This window comes from Lissotriton vulgaris, chromosome 10, assembly GCF_964263255.1.
Source record: "Lissotriton vulgaris chromosome 10, aLisVul1.2, whole genome shotgun sequence".
NCBI classification, from domain to species: Eukaryota; Metazoa; Chordata; class Amphibia; order Caudata; family Salamandridae; genus Lissotriton; species Lissotriton vulgaris.
In genome coordinates, this window is record NC_141698.1 from 1,112,103,965 (window position 1) to 1,112,130,061 (window position 26,097).

Consider the following 26,097-nt stretch of genomic DNA (forward strand, 5'->3'; position numbering starts at 1 on the left):
AAGTCAGGCAGTGTGCTCAGGGCTGCACCCAGTTTGCCTTGCTTTCTTCCATTAGGCCCGGGGGTACTCAGTGGTGCATGGACCAAGTCTTTCTGTGGGGTGTCTTGAATATAAACATCATTGAGGGCATGGATGGCATTGGATTGTGGTGATTTCAGTGTGTTTTTCGAATTTTTGGGGAGTTGTTGGGGCCTGGCCATGTGGGTGGAGGCCATATTGAGAACTGGTCCAGGCAGGGCTTGGACATGTGGCTGGGGGTCAAGGGCCCATTTTGAAGCCAGACAGTGTGCTCAGGCCTGCACCCAGTTTGCCTTGATTTCTTCCATTTAGCCCAGGGGTACTCAGTGGTGCATAGACCAAGTCTTTCTGTGGGGTGTCTTGAATTTAAACATCATTGAGGGCATGGATGGCATTGGATTGTGGCGATTTTAGTGTGTTTTTCGACTTTTTGGGGTGTTGTCGGGGCCTGGCCATGTGGGTGGGGGCCATTTTGAGGCCTGGTCCAGGCAGGGCCTGGCCATGTGGCTGGGGATCAAGGGCCCATTTTGAAGCCAGGCAGTGTGCTCAGGCCTGCACCCTGTTTGCTTTGCTTTCTTCCATTAGGCCCAAGGGTACTCAGTGGTGCATGGACCAAGTCTTTCTGTTGCGGTGCCTTGAATTTAAAAATCATTAAGGGCATGGATGGCATTGGATTGTGGTGATTTTAGTGTGTTTTTCCACTTTTTGGGGTGTTGCTGGGACCTGGCCATGTGGGTGGGGACCATTTTTAGTCCTGGTCCAGGCAGGGCCTGGCCATGTGGCTGGGGGTCAATGACCCATTTTGAAGCCATGCATTGTGCTCAGGCCTGCACCCAGTTTGCCTTGCTTTCTTCCATTAGGCTGAGGGGTACTCAGTGGTGCATGGACCAAGTCTTTCTGTGGGATGTCTTGAATTTAAACATCATTGAGAGCATGGATGGCATTGGATTGTAGTGATGTTTATGTGTTTTTCGACTTTTTGGGGTGTTGTTGGGGCCTGGCCAGGTGGGTGGTGGCCATTTGGAGGCCTGGTCCAGGCAGGGCCTGGCCATTTGGTGGCGGGTCAGGGGCCCATTTTGAAGCCAGGCAGTGTGCTCAGGCCTGCACCAAGGTTGCCTTGCTTTCTTCCATTAGGCCCAGGGGTACTCAGTGGTGCATGGACCAAGTCTTTCAGTGGGGTGTCTTGAATTTAAACATCATTGAGGGCATGGATGGCATTGGATTGTGGTGATTGTTCTGTGTTTTTTGACTTTTTAGGGTGTTGTTGGGCCCTGGCCATGTGGCTGGGGGCCATTTTGAGGCCTGGTTAAGCCGGGCCTGGCCATGTGGCTGGGGGTCAAGGGCCCATTTTGAAGCCAGGCATTGTGCTCAGGCCTGTACCCAGTTTGCCTTGCTTTCTTCCATTAGGCCCAGGGGACTCAGTGGTACATGGACCAAGTCTTTCTGTCATGAATTTAAACATCATTGAAGGCATTGATGGCATTGGATTGTGGTGATTTTTGTGTGTTTTTTCGAATTTTTTGGGTGTTTAATTGATGTTCCTCTGGCTTCCATTGCTTTTAGGTGCACAAGTGAAACACCAGTGCCAGGAAGAAGTCCTGCAGCGGTGTGTGCAGCACAACACCACGTGACGTCACGTGTGGCCACAGACAAGACAACTCTGCAACTCGTGCAACTGCTGCCTGCTATTCTGACATCTGAATAAGATAGGCCCAAAGAAAGGTGGCCGTAGCACCTCAGCAAAAAAAGTTGCCAGTGCCACTGCCAGTAAGAAGGAGCAGAAGAAGCAAGTGGCACAACATACCAAGGAGACTGGTGTGCCCACCGACACCTTTTTTGTGAAAAATAAAACTATGCCTGTAGCTGCAGCGGTGTCCGCTGGGAACCAAGCTGGAAGCAGCACCTCCACTTCATTGGGCTCAGTGCCAGCTTGCCAAGTTAGGTCCAAGACCATGAGTGCTGCTGAGGCAGCCACTTTACTTTCTCAATCACCATCGACCAGTGATGTTGGCTCATCACAAGTAAGTACCATCCAATCAACATCGGGTGTAACTCAGCTTACGAGTGTTCAACAACCAGAGCCACAATGACAACCACAGGTGCAACTAGTACAAGCGCAAGTACATGGGCAAGGAGAGGCGCAAGTAGAGGCGCAAGTAGAGGCGCAAGGAGAAGCGCAAGGAGACGATCAAGGAGAGGCACAAATTGAGGAGCACGGAGAGGTGCATGGAGAGGTGCAACTAGAGGTTCATGGAGCGACACAACTGCCTACAACGCTTGTTCCTCCAGAAGTAGGGGCACATCAGGAAATTGATATTAAAGCGTTATTCCTTAAGGAAGCAACTCCTCCTGATGATGATCAATTGTCTTCCAGATCCCCAGCAAGAAAAAGGTCAAGGAGGGCTACTACTACTACTACAAGTTCTTCTTCAAGCCCCCTTCATTCTGATGATCTTGATCTTTATTGGAAACCAGCAATGCAGTCTGAGAGTGGGTCACTCCATGAGCCGACAAAGGAAGCTAAGCCTAAAAGGAGGGTTCCCGCAAGGCTTCGACTTATGGGTGATGACAACAAACAAGAAGTGGTGTCTTCTGCTGCTGATGAACAGTCTGAAGATGACCCCGTCATCACAGTCGTCACTCCAGCCCCAGCGGGCATGCAGCAGACAGACATTTTCACCCTATCCCGAAAGGCTGCTGAGCGGTATGTGGGCGGCGTGGCACTGGTACTACCACCAACGCAGTTAACTACAAACCAACAGGACGTAAAGCTTCCCTATTTTTTAGTCAGAGGGGTCGGCAGTGACCTCCATCCAGCTCGACCTCATGTAGTGGTGCTGTAGTGAACAACTGAAATGAATTCAGCCACGCCGATCCTTCACTTCATCTGGCATTAAAAGTCAAAGTAGCACCTACTGGGTACACAGAGAAAGAGAACACTTGGGACACACACGTCCGAAAGAACAATTTAGAGAACATTCTATGAGTGTTCCCTTTACCTGGGATCGCTCACTTCCAAACGTGCCCATCCTCTCCATCCAAACTAGAGCTGCAACTTGCCACATTTTGGATGAAATACTACCTGTTTCACTCTGTGTATCTAATCTGGATACAGGCACTCCATAAATTGACATTCGACTACACTACCTTCACCTAAAAGTCTAGAGCCCTGTCGGGTTGGAATTATCACCGATAGAGTGACTTCCTATTCTTGCCCACAGCTTGCGTAGCCCTGAGGAGTCGCGGGATTATTGTCCCTTAACGCGACGAAACACGTGTTGGCTGGTTTATCTGTTATGAACATTAAAGACACCACCCAACAACCGAGAGACTCATAGACGTATCAATTATCAATTGTTGAATTGCTAAGCTTTGTCCGTGCTCACCAGTAGTCAACACTTTTTGACTGTTATTACTAAGAGTGTGCAGGGGTATTTTTGTTTTTCTGCACCTCCACCACCAGCAGACATCTCCAGTCCCCAGTTTAGAACATCTTAAGTGTTAGCGAAAATGCGGAAAACATGGTAATTTGTTTGATTTGTAAAGTATGAGTTAGTCGGGGTAAGCTTTGTACCAACTATGGTACCGGAGGCCAGAGAGGTAATTTAAAAAAACACCACACTATCCAGTGGGATGCGCACCTAAGGAACATCCGGGAAGCCCAAAGTAGAACTGAGCCAAATGTATCCATTCACACTGCATCTGATGCTGACGAGGGGCTGATTGTGCAGGGGAGAGGTCAAGAACTGACCAACATTTTTTCTGGCATACCCAGTACCCCTGGCAGCAGCACTGCAGTGGTAGCGCCCACACCCTCTACCCCTGCAACATGTATGAGGCACACTAAGAGTCTGGGATAGACACCAATGCAAAAAAGTACATCAATGAGCCTAACTGGTTTGAAGTCTGCATCATCATCATCATCACGTAAAACGGTCCAGCCCACCATTAGAAGCATGTTTTGGTCGTAGGGTGCCATTTGAACGCAACCACCCAACGGTACGTCTGTATAACGCAAAGCTGGCTAAAATGCTAGCGCTGGACCTTCTCCCTTTTTCTTTCGTGGAAGGGGTGGGTTTTCTAGAATTTGTGGCACCAGTCTGCCCTAAATGGAAGGTTCCTAGCCAGTCCTATTTTGCCAGAGTTGCGGTTCCAGCACTACATCAAGATGTGCAGGAGGTGATTGGGGCAGCTTTACAGAAAAGTGCTGTTCACACTATCCACTTGACAACAGATGTGTGGACCAGTTGCTAAGCCCTTGATTACATGTGCATTACTGCACAGTGGGTCTCTTTTGCAGGGGTTAGAGACAAGACAAATGCAGGTGTTGACCCGGACACACTTTTTCAAGCTACTCAGAAACATGCAACATTAGCCATGTTTGCCATGGAGAAAACTCATACTGCACCTAATCTTTTGGATGAGTTTGATAGGAAGGTCTCTGAATGGCTGCATCCAAGAAATCGTATGGTTGGTTATGTTTCCACTGATAATGGTAGTAATATAGTTAAGGCCATGTAGCAGGTGGCTATTTCAGAGTGCTGTGTTTGGTGTACAGTATTAACATCGTGGTGCAAGATTTCTTGAAAAAAAAACACAGTCAGCAAGTTAATGACCACCTGCCGAAGAATCTGCACACATTTCAGCCATTCTTTTAAGGCAGGGAAGGAGCTGAGGAGCATTCAACATGAACGTAAACTGTCAGTCAAAGGACTCATCCAGGAGGTGGCAACACTTTGGAACTCAACCTTTTACATGCTTGAGCGTCTGTCTGAGAAGTGGGGGGTAATAATTGATTATGTCTATAAACTGGGTTCTACTATGAAAGACATGAGGCTAGAGTTGGAGGAATGGAAGCTAGTTGCAAGCCTGACAGACATGTTTCGTCCTTTTGAGGTCTTCAAGCTTGAAGTTAGCAAGGAGGATTGTTCTTTGGCCAAAGCTATCCCATTGTTGGTCATGCTAGAGCACCAACTAAGGGCGGTGTCTTCAACGTTCCAAGATGATGCTGAAAAGCAAGACGCATATCAGTTGGAGGAGAGGTCATTAAGCCGCCTAGTTACCAATGAAAGGCTTAAAAACATACATACAGAACAACATTACATTTTTGCCACTATTCTGGATCCACGGTACAAAAAGGGAGTGACCAGCAAAGCATTCATTCCTTTTGATGAAGCAGATGTTTCAAAGTACAAACTTTGGCTAGCTGTGTCAGCCACTTGGTTCGAAAAAGAGTGGCAGAAAATTCAAGGAGCCGGCAGAAGTACAACTGAATCAGCAGGCCATCCGGCGTTAAGTTCCACTTCTAAATCTGAGGCCGAAGGGGGTCACTTTCCCTCACAGCCGTTAAAGACACCAGCAGCAACCGTATCATCATCCTCACCTGCACCTGGCCCAGCCATAATATTGTAGGAAGTGGATTGGCTAACTCATCAAGGGTTTGCTTGTTCCAGTGCTGCAAAGGCCACCGATGGTAATCAAAGTGTAGCAACCATGGAGAACCATGAGATGATGGTGCAGGCCTATCTGTATGACCCAAAAGAGTTCTTTGTTAATCAGAACCCATTGCTGTATTGGTATAATAAAAGGCCTCTATGGCCACTGATCACCAACCAGGCTCTAAATTATTTGTCTTGCCCACTCGCAAGTGTGTCTTCTGAACATGTTTTCAGTGCTGCTCGTGCCATTGTAACTTCAAAAAGGACCTGCCTCTCGCCCAAAAACTTGGAGAGGTTAACACTGATCAAGATGAATCAGCATTTTTACCACCAGATTACAAAATATGTGAATGCACGCAGGAAGAAGAGGTCACCGACTTAGGTGACTGAAGTTCTTCTCTGTTAGCTGACCTACTCCTGTAGTGTAGTTCCTAGTTTCCCACTAGGCCCTGCGCATTGGAATAACATAAACAGTAGTATCGACGTGGAACTGCGGATATTCCAGGCCTCCACTGACTATGCTAAACTTAAACGGGTTGTGTTACCAACTAGCTCAGAGGTCACTGGAAACTTTCTTCTCTGCATAGGAAGTTATCAGCTTCCTTGGCACAGACAAGAAGGGATTCAGTTTTCCAACAACCGTGCAACATGACAACTTTGCTCCTCAGATCAAGAGTCAATCTCTAGGGTCGTGTGAAACAATAGACATGTATTTCACTCAGTCAGTCTAGTGCAGTTTACTTTCACGAGATGTAGAGAATAGAGAGACGGGCGTGTATCAATAAAGGTTAACATTTATTGAACAGTCTTTCTTCTCGTACAAGAGAAATGTATTGCCACAATTGCAATAATTGTTATTATAAAAAGTACGTACAGTAAGATAAGTATTGCGAAATAGAACTGTAAAAGCATTGATATGGTTTCTTAGCCATACAATGGTTTAAAAGTAATAAAACATATATACAGTCATATATACATTAGGCTAACATACTCAACTGGTGCTTCTAACTAAGCCTACCCCAGTGTGCCTGACCTAAGCCTAACACGTGAAAGGGGAGTAAGTAAGTAGCTTTAAGTTAAGTTGGTTTTGCCAAGGTTTGTTTCAAGAATTCTCGTCTAAGGGTTTAGTCAACACCATACCTCTGAATAGAATGATGGAGGATTGGTATCTCCTTCAGGGGTCTCTCTCGATATCCCAGTCACCCGCGAGGGTAAACCGGAAGCGCCGGGACTGGATTTCTCTGCACGAGAAAGGCAGCGGCTTCTCTTCAGCGTGTCGAGGAAGGAGGGGGGACAGCATCCGCGGGCAGCTGGAATCTGCTGGATGTCTTCGCAGCTCCTTAAGCGTACTGCACCATAGTTTGCGCTGTAGCGGCGATAATGGTAATCAGCAGCCTCACCACCACAGGATAGCAGGCTGCAGCGACAGAGTGCTAGATTTACCAACACAGGGTCATGCAGGCAGCTGGCATCAGCAACAGGCAACGAACAGGCAACGAACATTGCTTAAGGCAACGTTGGTAATATTTATACCTGACAGGTGCCGGGTTTGACGCAAGTTTGCTGGACATAAGACGTCAATTAAAGATGTCACTAGGAAGTGATAGTTATCAGTTGCTCATTAGAGTTCCATTACTAATCAAAACATAGCAAGCGGGGATTTCCAGGTTTGCTAAGTTTTTATCTTGTTGAAGAACTCGGAGTGTTATCTAGGAATATCAGATAGGGACTGCTGCACTGTCATTGCACTAATTGGTCGCAAAGGAAGTAGCAGAGAGTCATGCTGGAATGTGGCTCTGGTGGTGTGAGGCCAGAGATGACTTTTCAGAAAATCGCACTTGAACGGTTATGCCAAAATAGGGAATAAATGGATTTATAGCCGAATAGGGGCATAAGGTCACAGTATCGATCAGGAACCTAGATAAACACGCAACACCCACTCCACGGGTTAATGTCCATCAAAATTACTAAAACTAAAGCAATTAGATGCATGTGTAACATTGCCCACCCCAAAATACATAAATGCATTCGAAATAGGCGTACTTGTAATACATGGAATTTAGGTACTGTACGTTTTTTAAAGCATAGTAATCATTCAAAAAATTATTGCATATGAAATCAACGAACGATTATGCAAAAGGAATTACACATGAAGTATCTCTGACAGAAGAAAGGCGAGATAAATCATCACATAAAAATGCATTGTAATACCATGTGTGCTAGAGGCTGGTGTAATGTTGTTATGTCTCTAGATGTGTTTAGAAATAGAAGTGTGAAGCTTCTGTTCTCTAAGAATAGTTTTTACGTTAAGCAAAGAATTTGTTCGTGCCAAAAAAGGTCAATATTAGAAAAATTGTCCAATTCAAAGAAAATAGATTTCCAAAGCTCTTGGCAGTTTTTGTTGATCAAAACTGAAGGCCGAATTCAGAGTTCATGGGAACGCTGTGTGTCGGAAAGCTTTTCAAAAGTTATTGTTTCTCTGTGGGTGAGAACATCGTATCAGACAGGCTCTCAAAGAATTGGTCTACAAAATCAGGTGATAGTTCAACCAAATTAGATAGCGCTGTAACTTGGCAGGTGTGAGAATGATTGCTGTCATCGAAGGCAGGACCAGCAATGCTCACAGAACGTTGTACCTGGATGATGTTGCTTTTGTCACTCGCTCCACTGTTACCACTTGGCTGTAGTACAGGAGTCTCCACAAATGCCGTCATCAGGATTGGTAGCCGCTGGGGACAACACAATGCGTGAGCCGTTATTGGACTGAGCAAAGTATTGACGTCCATTGGTACTGCTGATGGAAGTGAAAGACAGATGTCCAACACGCATTCATCGCCGCAAAGCATACACCGTAGCACAGGTAAAATGCAATTTTGCCATATCGGTCTGAATGAAAGGAACCAGGTCATGTTTAGATCTCTCAGCCTGGCCAATCCAAGGACGTTAGTTATCCTGTCCCTGTAGCGCATTGCTAGGATTGTCTCTTCCATTCCCATGGGAGCTATGTCTGAGCCGAGACTTGCCATAATGTAGCAGGAGGGTCAAAAATAGAATCCCTGCGACGAGTCCCAAAAATAATGGTATGCCGCCAAAAATGGAGTGCACAAAATTAGGAAAGATTCCCAAAATTGCCTGGAAGGGTGTTAGCAGTCCCGTAAAGACTGTCTTAAATATGCCTGGGATGCTTGTTGCACTAGACATGTTAAGGAGTTGGCTGAACATTTCTACGAAATGCACGGGGCAATTTGTTGATAAAAGGTCATGAACCTCAGTAGCCGTCCTTGCGACTAGAAGATCATACGTCTCTTTAGATGACGTTATAGGCACTGTTGTCTGTAAAAGTACAGATTTCATTTTGCTTAATGTATCAATTCGTATAGAATAGAGATTCAGACGAGGCCAGAGGGGAGTCACTATGTCTGGAGGCCCGCTTGGAAACAATGCTTGCATACAACATTTGACCATGGACGTTACTTGTACTAGATAACTTTTCCCTGGCGTCAGGCCACAACATCTGTGATCCGTTCTAAGAATGTAACTCCCGTTCGAAAGTTGCATAAAGAAGGGCTCTATCTGAGTTGCAGGTGTGACTAGCTGGTGGCATGAAAGGTTGTTTGAATTTCCATCACATGCTCCGTGTAAATTAATACCCTGACACAAAAGTATACCGCTTAGTGAATGTTTACAATTTTCACCACTAAGAAATACATTTTTGTCACTGTCACTATAGCAAGAGTGAGTGTATGGTAATTTCCATTCGGATTTTACATATCCCTTACCCAATTGTTCATATTGGCCAGCAGGTATGTACTCAAGGCACTTTTTAAATCGGAAAGTTGTTATCGGAATTGTGATAATTCCGTGTATTATCCATTCAATGACAGGACTCTCTGACATTGTCAATGGTAACCTCTCGAGTTTTTCGATGCTCAGGATTGTATAGTCTGCTCCTTTCTGTGCCAAACTGATCTGTTTATCAGTAAGGTTAAAACTGGAAAATAATGACGCCGTGTTGATTAAACGCCAAGGCACATAGCCTGAACGAAGATTTTGCAGCGTCCAGCCTAATTCTATAATAGAGCGTAATTGAGACTGGCCATGTTGTAACATTAGCAAATCTCTGTCTATCACATCAAAGGCAGAGGATACAATATTGTCCAAAGAATATATTCTGGAAGACAGAGTCGTTAACCCATTGTCTACCACAGAAAGTGATTTCTCCAAATTAATACGATCAATTTCTCGTATTTTTTCAGCAGTTTCAATTTGCTTTACTTTCCAAGCCTCGTTGTAAGCAGCATAGATACTGGTCGCTATGAAACGCTTTTGACGCTGTTTGCGTGGTCCAAGAATGAAATCGCGCAAATCAGCACCATCTTTTAATAAAGACAAGTGTTGCTTAATTTCAGCCAGTGTGGATGTAGTTAGCCATTCTAGGCAGAGTTTCCCTACACTGTATGTTGTTATAATCCCTGGATGTTGTCTCTGGGAGTATCTAGGGTCTAATCTGGTCATTTTTAACCCCTGTGTTTTATTCAGGAATCTATCTTGACAGCTATTTGTGTCTGTAGGCCAGATTAACCACTTTTTCCAATCAGGATGTGTTCTGTTGAAATGTAAAATTTGTGACACGTCTAACTCAATATCAGCGGTTGCATTTTCAGGTATTGGCTTTGGTATAGACGGTGTTTTAAGGTCTTTGATCTTAGCTAGGCCAAGACAAGATGTTTGGTGTATTGTGTCATTTAAAAATAACATTTGTTCTGGTATCATGCAGGTTCTAAATAGTGCTTCAATGCCTTGCACCTGCCAATCTTTTGTACCCCAAATTGTTTTCGTTTCAATATTATTTTTCCAATAATCAAAACCAAATGTCATCATTTTGTCATAAAATGCTTCTGAATATATCAATTTAGAATTTGTCAGCATTGTTTTCATTCCTGTTTTATCTAACAGTTTATAATAAAACGTTTCTGCATCACTGGTGTTAAACCCTGAGAAGTATTTGAATTTCTCAAAAAATGCTTTAGAACTGCTTTTAGGTGGTGTAGAACAATGTTCCCATTGATTATACATAAAAACATTTCTAGGCTGTGCAGATTTATGCAAGTAATGATCCCCATAGTGGGTGTAACAGAATAACTGCTCATAACTAGGTGAACCTTGTAAATAATCATGATCTGTGAATCTAGCTGACATTACTAAATCAGACATCATGTCATTAATACTGTTAAAGTCCCAATCATCAGAGAATGTACTTGGTGTCACAAAGTCACTTAAGGAAACCTTTAGTTGATGAGGATACTTCAGGATTTCGACCGGACCATAGATCTCATAGTCTGTTTTCTCCCATACTACCCCACCAGGTATTGGAATTGCTCTGACATTTACTGTTGACAGTTCTCTTTTCTTCACGTGGGATGATCTGTGTGGTTTCAGGACTAGGTTGATGTTCTGACTTGCTGTGTCCATTGTAATATATTTTCCTTCAATGAATTTTCCCAAACACAGTACCATGATGAGCCAAAGCAGGAGGAAAAATATACCTAGACCGAACCAGAACTCTAGCCAAGGGGAAATTAGGTAGATTTCCTTCAGTTGATGAAAGAGTTCCGTTGCTTTTTCTTTAAAAGACTTTTTTGTTTCTGGCATCACTTCGGGGTCATTTAAATCTTCAGAGAAGTTGTCGAAGTTGATGAAATAATCAGAGGCAGTTCTGTCAATTGATGGGATTGTTCTTTCAATCTGTCTCTCGGTAGCACTTTCTGATGCCACTTCATTGTAGACTGGTGTTGTTTCTTGACGAACTGTTTCAATCTGTGTTTCAAGAGGCACGAGTTCCATGGCATTATTGCATAGTCCTTCATTGTGCACTGTAGGCTGATCGAATGTGATTAGTCTTTCAGTTTGAACCTCTTGGATTGTTGCAAGTTTGGGTATTCAGTTGTTTCTTGGGAGTCCACTGGGCCTACTGTTGATTATAGGCCACATGCTTGTGGTTTTACCAGATCGATAGACACGACTCTGTTCTCCTTTTTACCAGCAAGGGGCGGTAGCACAACTGATCTTGTTCCGGTGACTGCTAAGACAGGTACTGCTTTTCTGTAAGAAGGCCCAAATTCCTTCTTAACCGCGATCTTTTCTCTGACTAGATCCCCAATCTTTGGAATCCAGACAGGCCTTGCTGGGGCTGTTGCGGGTAGTGCCTCGTCAGTGGTACTTGGCTGTTGCTTTAACTTTATGTTGCTTAATGATTTTCTTGTTTCATTCAGTTCCTGTAAAACAGCCAAACGATCTTTTACATCAAAGTGCGTTGTTTCTTCTTGTACCACTGACATCTGACTATCGAGGTCCTGAACGCGCATTCTAATTCCGAACAATAGTTCGTATGGGCTGAAACCTTTTAGAGAATTTCTTGGCATGTTGTTAAGACTAGTCTGGACACTTATTAAATGTTTGACCCACCCAGCGCCTGAACCTAATACCTTCGCTGTTATAGATTCCCATGCTGGCCATGGCCTCCTTATAGGCTCGAGAGCTGAAAGCAGGACCCTGGTCAGAATGGAACGTGGTAATTGCGTATGTGCCGATATTGACTCGCAAATCTTTTATAACCGTTCTAGCGTCAGCCGAGCGCTGGAGGCCTCATTTTTTTAAGTGCTTTTCGTCTTAACTGTTAATAGGACGCAGGATGGGGTGTAGGCAGCGTTACGCTCTTTCTGACTGGTAGCCGGTAGCAAGGTTCCTTACTGCGATCCCTATTACAGTTTTCACAGTTGTTTGCATATATTTGGTGTTCTACACTCATTCCCGGCCACCAGAATACTGATTGTAATTCAGTCAGTGATTCCTTGATCTCTCTGTGCCTTAGACCCAAACCCATGTGTGCGTCTGCTATTAAAAATATTCTCCTGTTCATGTTTGGAATTACTCTGTCCCCCACTCCAGGGATTCGAGCAAAAGGAACGGAGTTTGCATCGATTATGTATGCATAATTGAGTGGATAGTTTACGGGTAGTGCTGCACAGTCGCCTTTTACGGTCGTTCTTACTGCCAGCATGGTTTCCCCGTCTATGTACTTATCTGTACGCTTTTTTGTGGCTACGGAAGCCGGTTTAGTTGCTTCCGCGGTGGCTGTATTAGCCAATGAATTCCCTGCAACGTGAACGCCATCACGTTGAAGACTCTGTGCGTGAATCACGTGAGTCTTTTGTAGTTCTTTGTGTAAAAGAGCTACCTCGTTCCAGAGCAATTTATGCTTTATTGTGGCACCTGTGTCATCTTTGTAGTCGTTTTCGATCCAACTCTGCAGTTTATTGTTGTAAGAGTTGACGCAAAAATGAGAATCGCACACTATAAGTGTCGTGAATTCGCGTTCTGCATTTTCGAGCGCCATCTTTAAAGATCTGATTTCAGTTCTCTGAACCGAACAGTTTCTTACAGATTCAGTTTTTGTTACTTTCGGTCTGAATTTACCGCACAGCCAACGACCTTTAATGATCGCACATGCTGCATCGTAGGATTTTCTCTCTACGTTGAAATGCTGTACAAAGCTATCTGTATAGATTATACAGGCGTATTGTGGGAGAGGCAGAATTTCGATTGGCAGAGGATATTCTTCTTCATATTCTAAATCATTCAGTTCTTCAAATTGCGGTGCGAAATAGTATTTCACGTTTTCCGCTCCTAGAGAATCTATGTACTGTATCCATTTCGGATCCAGTGACACTGTAGGCAGGTTTACTGGGCTGAACAGCGCCTCGAAGGCGGATTCCGCTGTAAGGATATTAATCCGTTTGCCGTGTGCTAGTTCTCTTTCATTTGCTAATGCGATTTGCACTGCTTTCACAGTTCTTTCTGTGTGACTGAATGCTTTTTCTGCTTGTGTATACAAGTGAGATTTAATTGAAATTGGTACCTTTTCTCCCTCATTAGAGGTCAGGTACGTGAATCCGCATCTTCCTGGGATGACTCGGATTACAAGATCGATCCTGTTGTCACGTGTATCTAATTTAGTTTTTGCTAACATGTCTGTTTGCAGTGATCTCAAAATTTCTGTGTGTTTTTGAGTCCAATTGATTTGTTTTAAATCAGGTTTTATTAGTTCGTAGAGAGGTTTAACCCTCTCTGCGTAATTTAGTATGTAAGTTCTTCCGAAATTCAGCAAACCTAGTATTGATTGTAAATTCTTCAGCGTTTTTGGAGCTTGGAGTACAGCGCACCTCTCCAAGAAGTTGTCCGCTAGGCTTTTCCCTTCACTTGATAATTCGTACCCTAAGAATAGTACTGTCAGATGGGCAATTCGGGACTTTTTAAAGTTGAATTTGTAACCCTCTGCTGCGAACCCAAGTATAATGGTGTTCACTCTTTTCAAGTGAGTATCCAAGTCGTCGTCTGTGAGATAAATATCATCTACGTAAGATAATGCTTCATCATCATAGATTTGTAGTAACTCTGTTACCCTAGCTGAGAATAGTCCTGGGCTGTTCTTGAACCCCTGTGGGAGTAGACAGAATTTTTTCTGTGACCCAAATGCGGAGAAAGCGGTCAAATATCTGCTTTCTGGTGCAATGTTTTGACAAAAGAAACCACTAGATAGGTCTAATGTCGTTTTGTATTTTTTCCTAACTATGTTATTCATTAGGGCTGCACTATGCGAGTTTTGTACTGCAAAAGTTTTGCAACATGTATTAAGGTGTCTGTAGTCCAAAACTAGACGATATGAATTGTCTGGCTTGGAGACAGGAAACAAAGGATTGTTCATTTGAGAGGTGCATGTTTCAATCACCCCCTGGTACTCAAGTTGATCTAAGATCTCCCTGACTTGTTTTTTAGCTTCTTGCTTTATGGGATACTGTCGTTGGGCAGTTGGTTCACTTTTTAATTGGATTTTGTGAGGTGGTGAATCCTCATCCCATCCTACATGATTTTTATATATTGCAGGTGCCTGGGCTACTGTACATTTCCTTGCATATGTGTATTTTTTGTGAATCGGAATGTGATTCGAGAAGGCAGGCATAATCACTTCTTCGCCACGAGGGCACTCCCTGACAAACTCTGGGGGCCAATCTTTTTCAGCTAACAGAATATCATAGCCTTTTGAGAGCTTATCCCAAAATAGACCCTTAATTTTCCTAGTCTTATCACCCTCCATATGCAATGTTATTTCGTATATTTTATGGGGCTCGCTAAGTCTGGCGTCGGCAGTTTCAACCTGAATGTATTCATTCGTGTCCACTGTCTCCAGATGACTCATCAAGATCTTGCGCGCTATACTGATTTCTGCTGCACTGTCCAACATTGTCAATGCCCACTCTCCGTTTTTCAACTGTGTCCTCAGTATTCTCGGCATGGTTGATTACTCTAATACTGGCTACCTTCTTTTTCTGAAATTGAGATTTTTTACTCTGAGCAGGTTCCTTGTCTTTGGACTTGGTGTGCTCTCCTGGGTCTGACCGTCCTCTTCTTTCCGATTTCTGTGGAAGAGATCGAGAGGGACGTGTATCAATACTTTGATATCTATCAGATTTTTTCAGATTATCCCTATTTCTAAGGTTATATCTTTTCTCAGAGGGCTCCCTCTGGGGAGACTGGCGTTCTCGAGTCGGAGTTCTTTCCCTCCGTCGAGGAGACCTTCCTCTGGACTGGAAAACTTTTTCCTTGGGAGTGGATTGTTTATTTCCATCCCAGCTCTTTTTAGGAGTGTTTAAATTATTTTTAATAAATAATTTTTCAGGATTTTCGAGCAGTTGGGGCTTAACTGGTTTTCCACCCAAGCTGTCTCTACTTAATTCTTCATAGCATTTTTCTATGATTTTTGCAAGCTCAACAGGATCTTTTATATCTGTTTCCCTCAACTTCTGGCGGATCGCCACAGATGCTGCTTCTCCCTTTACGTTGGCTAATAATATAGCCGTGACCTGCTGGAAGTCTTTCAGTAATTTCATACCTAGATTTAAAGCGGGCTCTGGACCGAATTCATTTTGAATCTGTTTTAGCACTTCTGGTATTACCGCCATAGACGGAACACCGTGTGTTTTTGTGTAAATGGAAGCAAAGACTGTACCCCAAGTGTCACAGTCCTCCATGTGTGGTGCGATTCCCATAGGAAGGCAGATGGTCAAGATTCTGTGTTTCTCAATAGGGGTAGTATCAGGAAATACTGCCTCTATTTGAGTGATTTTCTGTGCTAACCAGAAAGGAATTTGTTCCCGTTTTACGGGTGTTTTACCAAGACATGACTGTATGTTCTGTGGTGTAATTTTATTTGTGTTCCCCTGATGAGGGGTCAGCTGTGGTACATTAACAGCTGGCTGGACTGTTGCAGTCCGCATTACATATTGGACTAATTGCCTATGTATTTTTATTAATGTGTTTAGCTGTGCTAACAACTCTTCCTTAGACATTTTTGCAATGTCAGGATGTGGTGTGTAGCTGGCTAGAACCGGCCACGTGGCTCCTGGTCTACCTAGTGGACCGAGCCTAGTTATTTGATCAGTGTGTTTTAGGGCGCCTTTAAACCAGAGCAGGTGCTCTTGAAATTTAAGTGGAATTTCAATCTCCTCGAAAGGAGCGTACTCTTCCGGAGGTTTCTCTATTTTGTAATAGTGAAACTCTTTTGTTATAGCGTTTACCGCTGGAAAGTTTATCCATGAATAGAATACCTCTGTCTGCCGATATTCGTGAGCCTCTATCACGAAAATTACTGTACCACCTTGAGGTGTCAGTCCGTTTACTATAAGTTTTGAAGTTATAGATTTTCTTAAATGTGCCGGGATGATTATTGCATCCGGGTCTGTGTATTCGGGACCTTGCTGAGTCGCATCTGCTGCGGCCCCAGTGGTTCCGTTTTCTGGCATTGTAAAAATGCTAGTTTGCAGAGTAGGTCTCCAAGGAGACAAAGATTAGGTGCACAATATTTTGGAACACTGTATCCTTCAACGTTGAATAAACCAGAGCTTTACATAGGAATCTCTTCCTACTAAGGTCGGGCGGATTTTAACCTTTCACCCACTCCAGACGTCTATTGGAGTATTTACGGGAGAAAGGGGTGTGAAATATGCACGACTGAGTTACTCTAAAAGTCTTGCGTTAGTTTATCGCCTTACCAAACGTTAGGGCGCCATGTAGTGTAGTTCCTAGTTTCCCACTAGGCCCTGCGCATTGGAATAACATAAACAGTAGTATCGACGTGGAACTGCGGATATTCCAGGCCTCCACTGACTATGCTAAACTTAATTGGGTTGTGTTACCAACTAGCTCAGAGGTCACTGGAAACTTTCTTCTCTGCATAGGAAGTGATCAGCTTCCTTGGCACAGACAAGAAGGGATTCAGTTTTCCAACAACCGTGCAACATGACAACTTTGCTCCTCAGATCAAGAGTCAATCTCTAGGGTCGTGTGAAACAATAGACATGTATTTCACTCAGTCAGTCTAGTGCAGTTTACTTTCACGAGATGTAGAGAATAGAGAGACGGGCGTGTATCAATAAAGGTTAACATTTATTGAACAGTCTTTCTTCTCGTACAAGAGAAATGTATTGCCACAATTGCAATAATTGTTATTATAAAAAGTACGTACAGTAAGATAAGTATTGCGAAATAGAACTGTAAAAGCATTGATATGGTTTCTTAGCCATACAATGGTTTAAAAGTAATAAAACATATATACAGTCATATATACATTAGGCTAACATACTCAACTGGTGCTTCTAACTAAGCCTACCCCAGTGTGCCTGACCTAAGCCTAACACGTGAAAGGGGAGTAAGTAAGTAGCTTTAAGTTAAGTTGGTTTTGCCAAGGTTTGTTTCAAGAATTCTCGTCTAAGGGTTTAGTCAACACCATACCTCTGAATAGAATGATGGAGGATTGGTATCTCCTTCAGGGGTCTCTCTCGATATCCCAGTCACCCGCGAGGGTAAACCGGAAGCGCCGTGACTGGATTTCTCTGCACGAGAAAGGCAGCGGCTTCTCTTCAGCGCGTCGAGGAAGGAGGGGGGACAGCGTGCGCGGGCAGCTGGAATCTGCTGGATGTCTTCGCAGAGGACGACTGTTCAGCTCCTTAAGCGTACTGCACCATAGTTCGCGCTGTAGCGGCGTTAATGGTAATCAGCAGCTTCACCACCACAGGATAGCAGGCTGCAGCGACAGAGTGCTAGATTTACCAACACAGGGTCATGCAGGCAGCTGGCATCAGCAACAGGCAACGAACATTGCTTAAGGCAACGTTGGTAATATTTATACCTGACAGGTGCCGGGTTTGACGCAAGTTTGCTGGACATAAGACGTCAATTAAAGATGTCACTAGGAAGTGATAGTTATCAGTTGCTCATTAGAGTTCCATTACTAATCAAAACATAGCAAGCGGGGATTTCCAGGTTTGCTAAGTTTTTATCTTGTTGAAGAACTCGGAGTGTTATCTAGGAATATCAGATAGGGACTGCTGCACTGTCATTGCACTAATTGGTCGCAAAGGAAGTAGCAGAGAGTCATGCTGGAATGTGGCTCTGTTCGTGTGAGGCCAGAGATGACTTTTCAGAAAATCGCACTTGAACGGTTATGCCAATATAGGGAATAAATGGATTTATAGCCGAATAGGGGCATAAGGTCACAGTATCGATCAGGAACCTAGATAAACACGCAACACTCCTGTCTCAATTCATGGAGTTTGAGGACGAGCTCTACGTCCCTGACACCGAGGCCTGAAAATGACTTGCTTTTTTTGTCCTTATTAACTTTTATTCCTGTGTGACTTTCTTTGTTTTACCACAACAAACTCTCACAACAAGTCCATCAGCAGCACTGTCTTCATATTATTTTCCTTATTGATTTGAAGGTGCCGCAGTCTGCATTCCTGAGGTTCACAAGTTCACAACTCAATCATGCTCCTCTATCCTCCTCCTCCAGACTCCACCTATCCATTTCCCTCAAGGCAGATGGATGGAATACGTAGAATAAAGAAACTTTGTTTTCATAGACTAGTCCCCTCAAGTGGGACTGAACTTACTGACTGACTACATGCTTGCTGATTGCTGACAGAGTACTTCTGAAATTGACAGGAGAGGCAGCCCTGTGTGCCCTCACTTTCCCATGAAGATGAGGACAAAAAGTAGAACAGGTAATTAATAATTGAGAAGATGGCATGCAGTGGTCAGCAAAGGCTGTCTGACTCTGATGAAACCAATTGCTGTTTGTTTTTTGTCCATGAAATGAATCATATGTCTTGTCTTAGTTATTATTTAATCTTTTACACAGTAATTGTAACTCATGTCTACTACTCTATTTTTTTACCTTGTTTAATTCAAATTCTACTTCAAATTCAGGGGCCACTATGTTGCATTTTACAATATGCAAAATGTCCTTGGAGTGGACTCACTTGCCAATATACCATGATGATTGATTAAATAATATATATTTTTTCTTTACAGTCACTCACTGGGATGGATGGATCATCAGCGTCGGTTTACGGAAGAACTATGGCCAATTCGTGAGTGGCAAACAGGTAAACCTGTCTACAACAACTACTACAGCAGAAATACATGTCTGTCTATTCGTGGTATGTAGTGGTCGAGGGCGAGGCAGTGTACTGTTGTTGTTATGCCAGGCAGAGTCCACTCCAGACAGCAGTTCATGTAAAATTGGGGCTATGTGGCTTCCTGCATACAATTAGATATGCTTTGTCTATCTGACAAAGAGCCTAGGTATGCTACATCAGGTTGCTTCACTCACTGGAGCCTGCCTTGACTGTCTGCATGGCACAGCCTCAAGCTTGGGCCAAACATCCATTATGTTTGCGAAATTTGCTGTTTTTTGGTTTTTCGCGAATCTACCAGTATTACCGAAAAATCGTAAAATTCCTGAGTGGAGCGGATTTTTGGCCCATGCTTGCGGCAGGGCCATGCAGACAGTCAAGGCAGGCACCACTGAGTGAAGCATCCTGATGTAGCATACCTAGGCTCTTTGACACAGACAGACAAAGCATATCTAGGGTTTAGGGTTCAGTGCGATTTACTAGGGTTTTTGGGATTACATTGGTAGGGTTCCTGCTGAGTCTAGGGCTCAGGGCCCGATGCATGCTCATTCATAATGATATTGCCAAGGTTTTAGGTGGCTTTGGTGTCAGAATTTGCAGAATTTTGGCTTTTTTTGGTGTTTTGCGGGCGCTTTTGTTTGGGTGAATACTAAGTGAAAACTAGTCGTAGACCTTCTTCTTCTTCTTCTTCCTCAAAGAGCGCAGTGGTTAAATTTTGTTCTGCCTTGATGAGATTCTTGGGAATTGCTGGAACAAGTGTCCAGGTAAGTTTCAAGAGGATCGAAGTAGTGGAAGCGCTGAAAACAGCAATGTTTTGTGAACAGTGCAATTTGCCATGTTTTTAATATACCAGTATTTCATGTTTTTCGGGGGCTGTTTGGGGGTGTTCTAGATTTGAGGGGGTGGTTTGGGGGTCTTGGGGCACTGCTGGGAAGGTCTAATTTTGATTGCAAGTGGTTTGAAGAAAATCCATGGTGGAAAAGGAGGGTTTGGGCCAAGTTGCAGACAGCGTTTTGGCACCATTTAAACTGAGGCCTAGCAGTATTGCATGTTTTGGGGGGCTGTTTGTGGGGGTTCTAGGTTTTTGGAGGTGGGTTTGGGGTTCTGGGAGCACTGCTGGGATAGTATATTTTTGATTGCAAGTGGTTTGAAGAAAATCCATGGTGGGAAAGGGGAGTTAGGGCCTAGCTGCAGAGTGTGTTTGGAGTGATTTTGACTGGTAGGCCGCAAATTGTCTAAGTGTCACATTTTCCATTTTTGCTTTTGGCCTGTTTGGGGGTGTTCTGCCTTTATGCGGGTGGGTTGAGGAGTCTGGGGGCAATGCTGGGAAGGTCTAATATCGGATGCGAGTGTTTTGGGTAAAATCCATTTTAATTTTGTTTTTCGTTTTTGCCTACTTGTTTGTGTTTAGGGGGCTGTTTGGGGGGTTCTAGGTTTTTGTGGGTGGGTTTGGGGGTCTGAGAGCACTGCTGGGATAGTATAATTTTGATTGCAAGTGGTTTGAAGAAAATCTATGGTGCAAAAGGGTGGTTTGGCCATAGTTGCAGGTTGGGTTTTGGCACAATTTGAAGTTAGGGTTCAACCTGGTAGCAGTATTGCATGTTTTTAGGGGGCTACTTGGGGTGTTCTAGATTTCTGCGAATGGGTTCAGGGGTCTGGGAGCACTACTGGTAATGTCTAATTTTGAATGCAAGTGTTTTGAAGAAAATCTATGGTGGAAAAGGGGGTTTCGGCTTAGTTTTGGCACGATTTGGAGTTAGGGTTAGCACTTTCGCATTTTTCTGAGGGCTACTTGGGGGTCTACATTTTTGCGACTGGGTTCAGTGGTCTGGGAGCACTTCTTGGAATGTGTAATTGTGATTGCAAGTGGTTTGAAGAAAACCCAAGGTGAATTTTTTTTTATTTACAAAATTGCATTTCTGCGGAGGGCTACTTGGGGGGTTCTAGATTTTTGCGACTGTGTTTAGGGGTCGGGGAGCACTCCTGGGAATGTCTAATATTCATTGCAAGTGATTTGAAGAAAATCCGTGGTGGAAAAGAGGTCTTTCGGGTCTAATTTGAAAGTGCGCTTTCTGCTTCATTTTCAACTAGGCCTCATCCCCGTCGCAGTATTGAATGTTTTTGGAGGGTTCTACAGTTTTGTGCCTGGGTATGGGGTCTAAAAGCACTCCTGGAAATGTCTAATTTTGATTGCAAGTGGTTTGAAGAAAATCCGAGGTGACTTTTTTTTTCTCCAAAATTGCATTTCTGCGGAGGGCTACTTGAGGGAGGTTCTAGATTTTTGCGACTGTGTTTAGGGGTCTAGGAGCACTGCTGGGAATGTCTAATAATCATTGCAAGTGTTTTGAAGAAAATCCACAGTTGAAAAGGGGGGTTTTGGCCTACTTGCAGAATGCGTTTTGGCACTTTTTGAACTTAGGCCTGTAGCACTATCGCATGATTTTAGGGGGCTAATTGGGGGGGATCTACATGTTTGCAACTGGGTTCAGGGGTCTGGGAGCACTCCTGGGAAGGTCTAATATTGAATGCAAGTGTTTTGAAGAAAATCCATGGTGGAAAAGGGGGATTTGGGCTTAGTTGCAGAGTGCTTTTTGGCACAATTTGAAGTTAGGGTTCAACCTGGTAGCAGTATTGCATGTTTTCAAGGGGTTACTTGGGGGTGTTCTACATTTTGCCGACTGGGTTCAGGGGTCTGGGAGCACTCCGGGGAATGTCTATTTTCGTTTTTAAAGAAAATCCATGGTGGATCCGCAGAATTCAACCATAGTTACTATTACTATCCTTGTAAAGAAGAACCAGGTTATGGACTTTTGAAGTGATGATTGTATATAATAATGTTAGCTCTGAAAACTGAAAGTGTTATTTTTGCACTACACAGCGTACCTTAGATTTTTTTAACTGGTTCACTTCCTGTATTTTTCCATCAAAAATTACAGGACAGCTTTTACCATGTGCCATGGAACAAACAATGAACTCAAACACAATCCTCAATTACTCATCAGGCAGCCAGTGGACACTATGTCTGGTCACCAATATTGATTGACGGAGCATAAGATGGAATGGAGGAGTATATCGCAAATAAGAGGAATGGCTGGATGCATGCAACTTCACCAATTCAACAGGACAACTACAACATAAAGTTACAGTATTCTCTCTTAACTTCTCCTTATCTTTTAAATGTTATTGCTGTAAACTTGGACTTCTACGAATGTGACTAGGTGCATTTCTTTGTTCTCTGCTTCAAAGTCATCTCTCCTGGTATTTCATACGTTTCTTTGCTATTTTCATAACTAACTTAATGTATCAATAATAAGTGTTTATTCTCTATGAGGACAGAAAGGCAAGTGAAATTGTGTAATTAATGCAGCCCTGTACTAGTGTCAATGTTAAATTGTTTCCTCATACTTACTAATAAGATGTAGTAAGTACAACCTTTTCAGTAACCTAACCATCCGTTTAGCAAAGAACTTCATGCATGCAGTAGTGCACTACCTTTATGTCCCTTAAAAGATTTATGGATATCTTTGAATCCAAACATTTGTTACTCTTCATTTGTTGTTTGCCCAAGCAGTGTTTTTTTTCTTCTCTCCACAAAACCTTTCCCAAAAAAAAACATTCCCATCCAATCTTCAAAAACCCTAACCCTCTTCCCCCGGGCTGTGTGTTTTTTCATTGAGGTATAACTAAATGACAATAAGAAATTCCACAGACTTGCAGGGGAGGATAAGGTCTAAGCAACAAATGTTGGACAATGGAATTTCATGTGCGACATCGTGGATTGAGCATCAAACATCATGATCGTACAGATGACAAATCAAATGGTTAATCCTTATGTTTAAGTATCCTTTGCCTTCATAATATTTCTTATAGTAACCATATTCCACAAAACTAGTACTTATATTTAGAATACTTTAGCACTGCTTAGGCTACAATTTATGTGGTAAATTTTAATTACCTATACGGAATTTATGCGGTAAAGTTCAATGAGAATAACTCAGTCAAAATGAAGAGGCAGAATCCGTGGTATCTGAGGTTTAAAAGGGGTTTTATTCCTTAAAAAGGAATTGGTTCGAACCAGGTAGCATGACTCATCGCCACGAGGGTTCAGAGTGGGAATTGCAATAGACATGTACAATGATTTATTAACAGGAAATCATATATATAGTCATTTCATACAGTAACATTGAATGCAGAAGGCGTAACAGCTGAGAGAAACGAGATAAGAACAGAAATACGTAACAGAAGGCGTGCACTAGGGCGTACACGGAGGTGTGTGCAAGAAACGTCACATAAAGGTGTCATAAGTGGGTGGATCCCTAGAAGGATCCTGCAGAGTCAGCAAGAACATGTGGCAGAGATGCGCGCGCAGCAGCATGACGTATGATTGACGTGTAACTGGAGGGTGAAGGGGACTTGACATTTAGCCCTACATGTGGAGACAGAAGTCTGGAGTGTCAGAACAACCTAATCCCAAATCATATCTAATATCTTGTGTTTGAGGAACTGTATTATCTAGAAGGAAAGGTCTCTCGAGCAGAGGCTATTCTATACTGACTGCTAATGCGTGCATATGCGCCTACGTGTCTACATGAGATGTGAGGGGCCATGGGCCTACCATGGTAACGGAAGCTATGAATTACTTGCATGGAGACAGTGAGGCCGGGCCCTTTGCTCTGCAGCTGGGAAGGATGTTTACCTAAACTACTAGACAGGAATGTATTTTTCGAGGAGCGGAGCAGATAACTTGAAGGCTGAATACGATCTTGGCAGGCCGGCAGGCTGAGCCAGGCACCGCTAGCCGCGCAGGGAGTGAGTGAAAGGTCATGGATACAGATGCAGGTCCAGGCTGCAGCTTCCAGAGGCAGAGGGCTGGAGAAAGCTTGAATGGCAGAAAACAAGGCCCAACTCGCCAGGGCCAGAAAAACGTGAAAGTGCACCATGTAAAGACGTTGGCAAGGCACACTTAGGAACTGAATATCGGACCCATTCATGGTGGATCGGAAAGAGGACATGTTAACGTTGGACGCAAATGTATTTGCGTCTTCATAGCTGGTTGTGGAGGGAACTTACATGTACTAGAAGCATGTACATGGAGCCGTTGGGGTCTACGATAGGGGACACAATTGACCATACAAATTCATATTACCTCATTCCCTCCTTGTCCCCTACGGACCCTTCATGATATATCAATCCTCATTAATCTATCAATCTGTTCATGTAACATCATTTGCTCTTCTTTCTTCTTATGGCGTTTTGAATGAGGACTTGAATGAGGAATACATGATGTGGCGCACAAGCCGCAAATCGCTGGCCCACATTGCAGACATAGGCAACAACTGAATACTATGAGAAGGCCAATACCTAGGAAGGATAGGACTTTCCATCCCCAGGCTGACAACGTTGTCCAGAACCAACCGGACCAAGTCCAGGTGCCTGGATTCTGGTGTATCAGACTTGCAATCTTATGAAGGCGGGTTATGGCTCTATATACTGATGGCGCGTTTTCTGGAATGAAAACACAGCAGCTCGACTCGATGACCTTACAGGCTCCGCCCCTATCAGCCAGGATGACTTCAAGGACGAGACGATTTTGAAGAACAACAATCCGCATCGCAGACTGCTCCTCTGTTAAGTTACCTAAAGCGGAAGTAGTTTCATTCACTACGGCTACAAGGGTTCTAGTTAATTTTCGTATCAGTTTACTATTAAAGACAGCACCTAAGTAGGGGAAAAAACCCTTATTGAAGTCTGTATATTGTTCCCATGCCGTTTCAGATTAGTCGACAATCGGGAGATCTCTCTGGGGCCTATTGTGTACTAGATGAGTGTTTCTGTGATAATCAGGAGGGGCTAGGAAAACAGGTGGCAGAAGGAATGCAATGTAACAGGTGCCATCCCAATCTAGAGGTAAGCGTATATAGGCGGTATGATCACAAATGAAGTAGGAATGACGTGAAGCTTTGAAGGTAGACTTGCCCTTATCACTGAATTCGATCACAGTAGTACATCTACTATGACCCAGGTGTACTGAACCATTCTTTCTGACACATAATTCACCCTTGACTGGAAGTACGGACATGGCGGGCAAGACTGGCTCTGTTTCGGATTCAACACTGAGAATCATGAGGTTAAGTGTAAAGTTACCTAATCCATATACTTCATTTTCTAGATCAGTTCCTGTCCTTTTGGGGAGACCCTCCTTGTCAGGGAAACAGACTTTATGCAAAACAATGTTCAGGTTTCCCCATACCCAGTTACCCTGGTAGACTACGGAGTCTGAATTCAAGGAATTAATCAAACTAAACCATGCACCACAGGACCCATTATGTGTGAACGGGTACGGAAAAAGAGGCAGAACTCCTTTGTATTTCTGATAGGGAGGGAGTCGGCCACATATCCAACAATTAGTAGCATTGCTGGTCTGATGGGAATGATGTAACATACTAATGACTGTATTGTTGTGCAGCGCAAGTCTGTAAGATAGTTCATGCGGGGGCAGTTCACTAAAAGAATGCTCGGCAGTGACGTTGAAGGGAGAATTTGCACGCTTGAATATAGGATAGTATATGTGTAGAAGCACACTTGCAGCAATAATCATAAGGCTCAGAAAAAACATAATCAATAAAGTCACAATGCAGTGGCTGCGAAGAGATTTGCAATATTCACGTTTCTTGAGCTGTTTCTGTCTATCTCTCTCTCTGTTGGGGTCTAGGGGATACATGTCAGAAAACACGTCTAACCGATTCACCTAGGGGAGGACTTAAACAATTAAACTGTCTGACTTGCTAGACCTCAATTTTTCTTTATACTCCTGCTGTGGAGTTTTCTCTATCAGGGGAAGTTTAGAGTCACTAGAATCTGGACAGTCCTTAGAGGGGGAGGGTGAGTCAGTCTCTGGCAATGCACGAAATTTTTTCACATGACTCGAGTGGAGCCACCCTTTGCGGCCCTCGACCTTGATTGCAGTCCTCGTCGTGAGAAGTACCAACTTCGGCGCCTGCCACCTGGGCTCCAGCGGACTTTTTCTGTCGAAATTTCTCACAAGTATGATGTCTCCTGGAACAACATCATGCGGTTTCACCTCGGTGTTGTCGGGAAAGGCTGCAGCG

General features: G+C 43.7%; 1 protein-coding gene across 1 annotated transcript in view; it reads left to right on the top strand.

Annotated features, from left to right (window-relative positions):
* LOC147689411 (vomeronasal type-2 receptor 26-like) overlaps positions 1-26,097 on the top strand; it is a 511,044-nt gene that overhangs the window by 387,622 nt on the left and 97,325 nt on the right. The window lies entirely within an intron of this gene.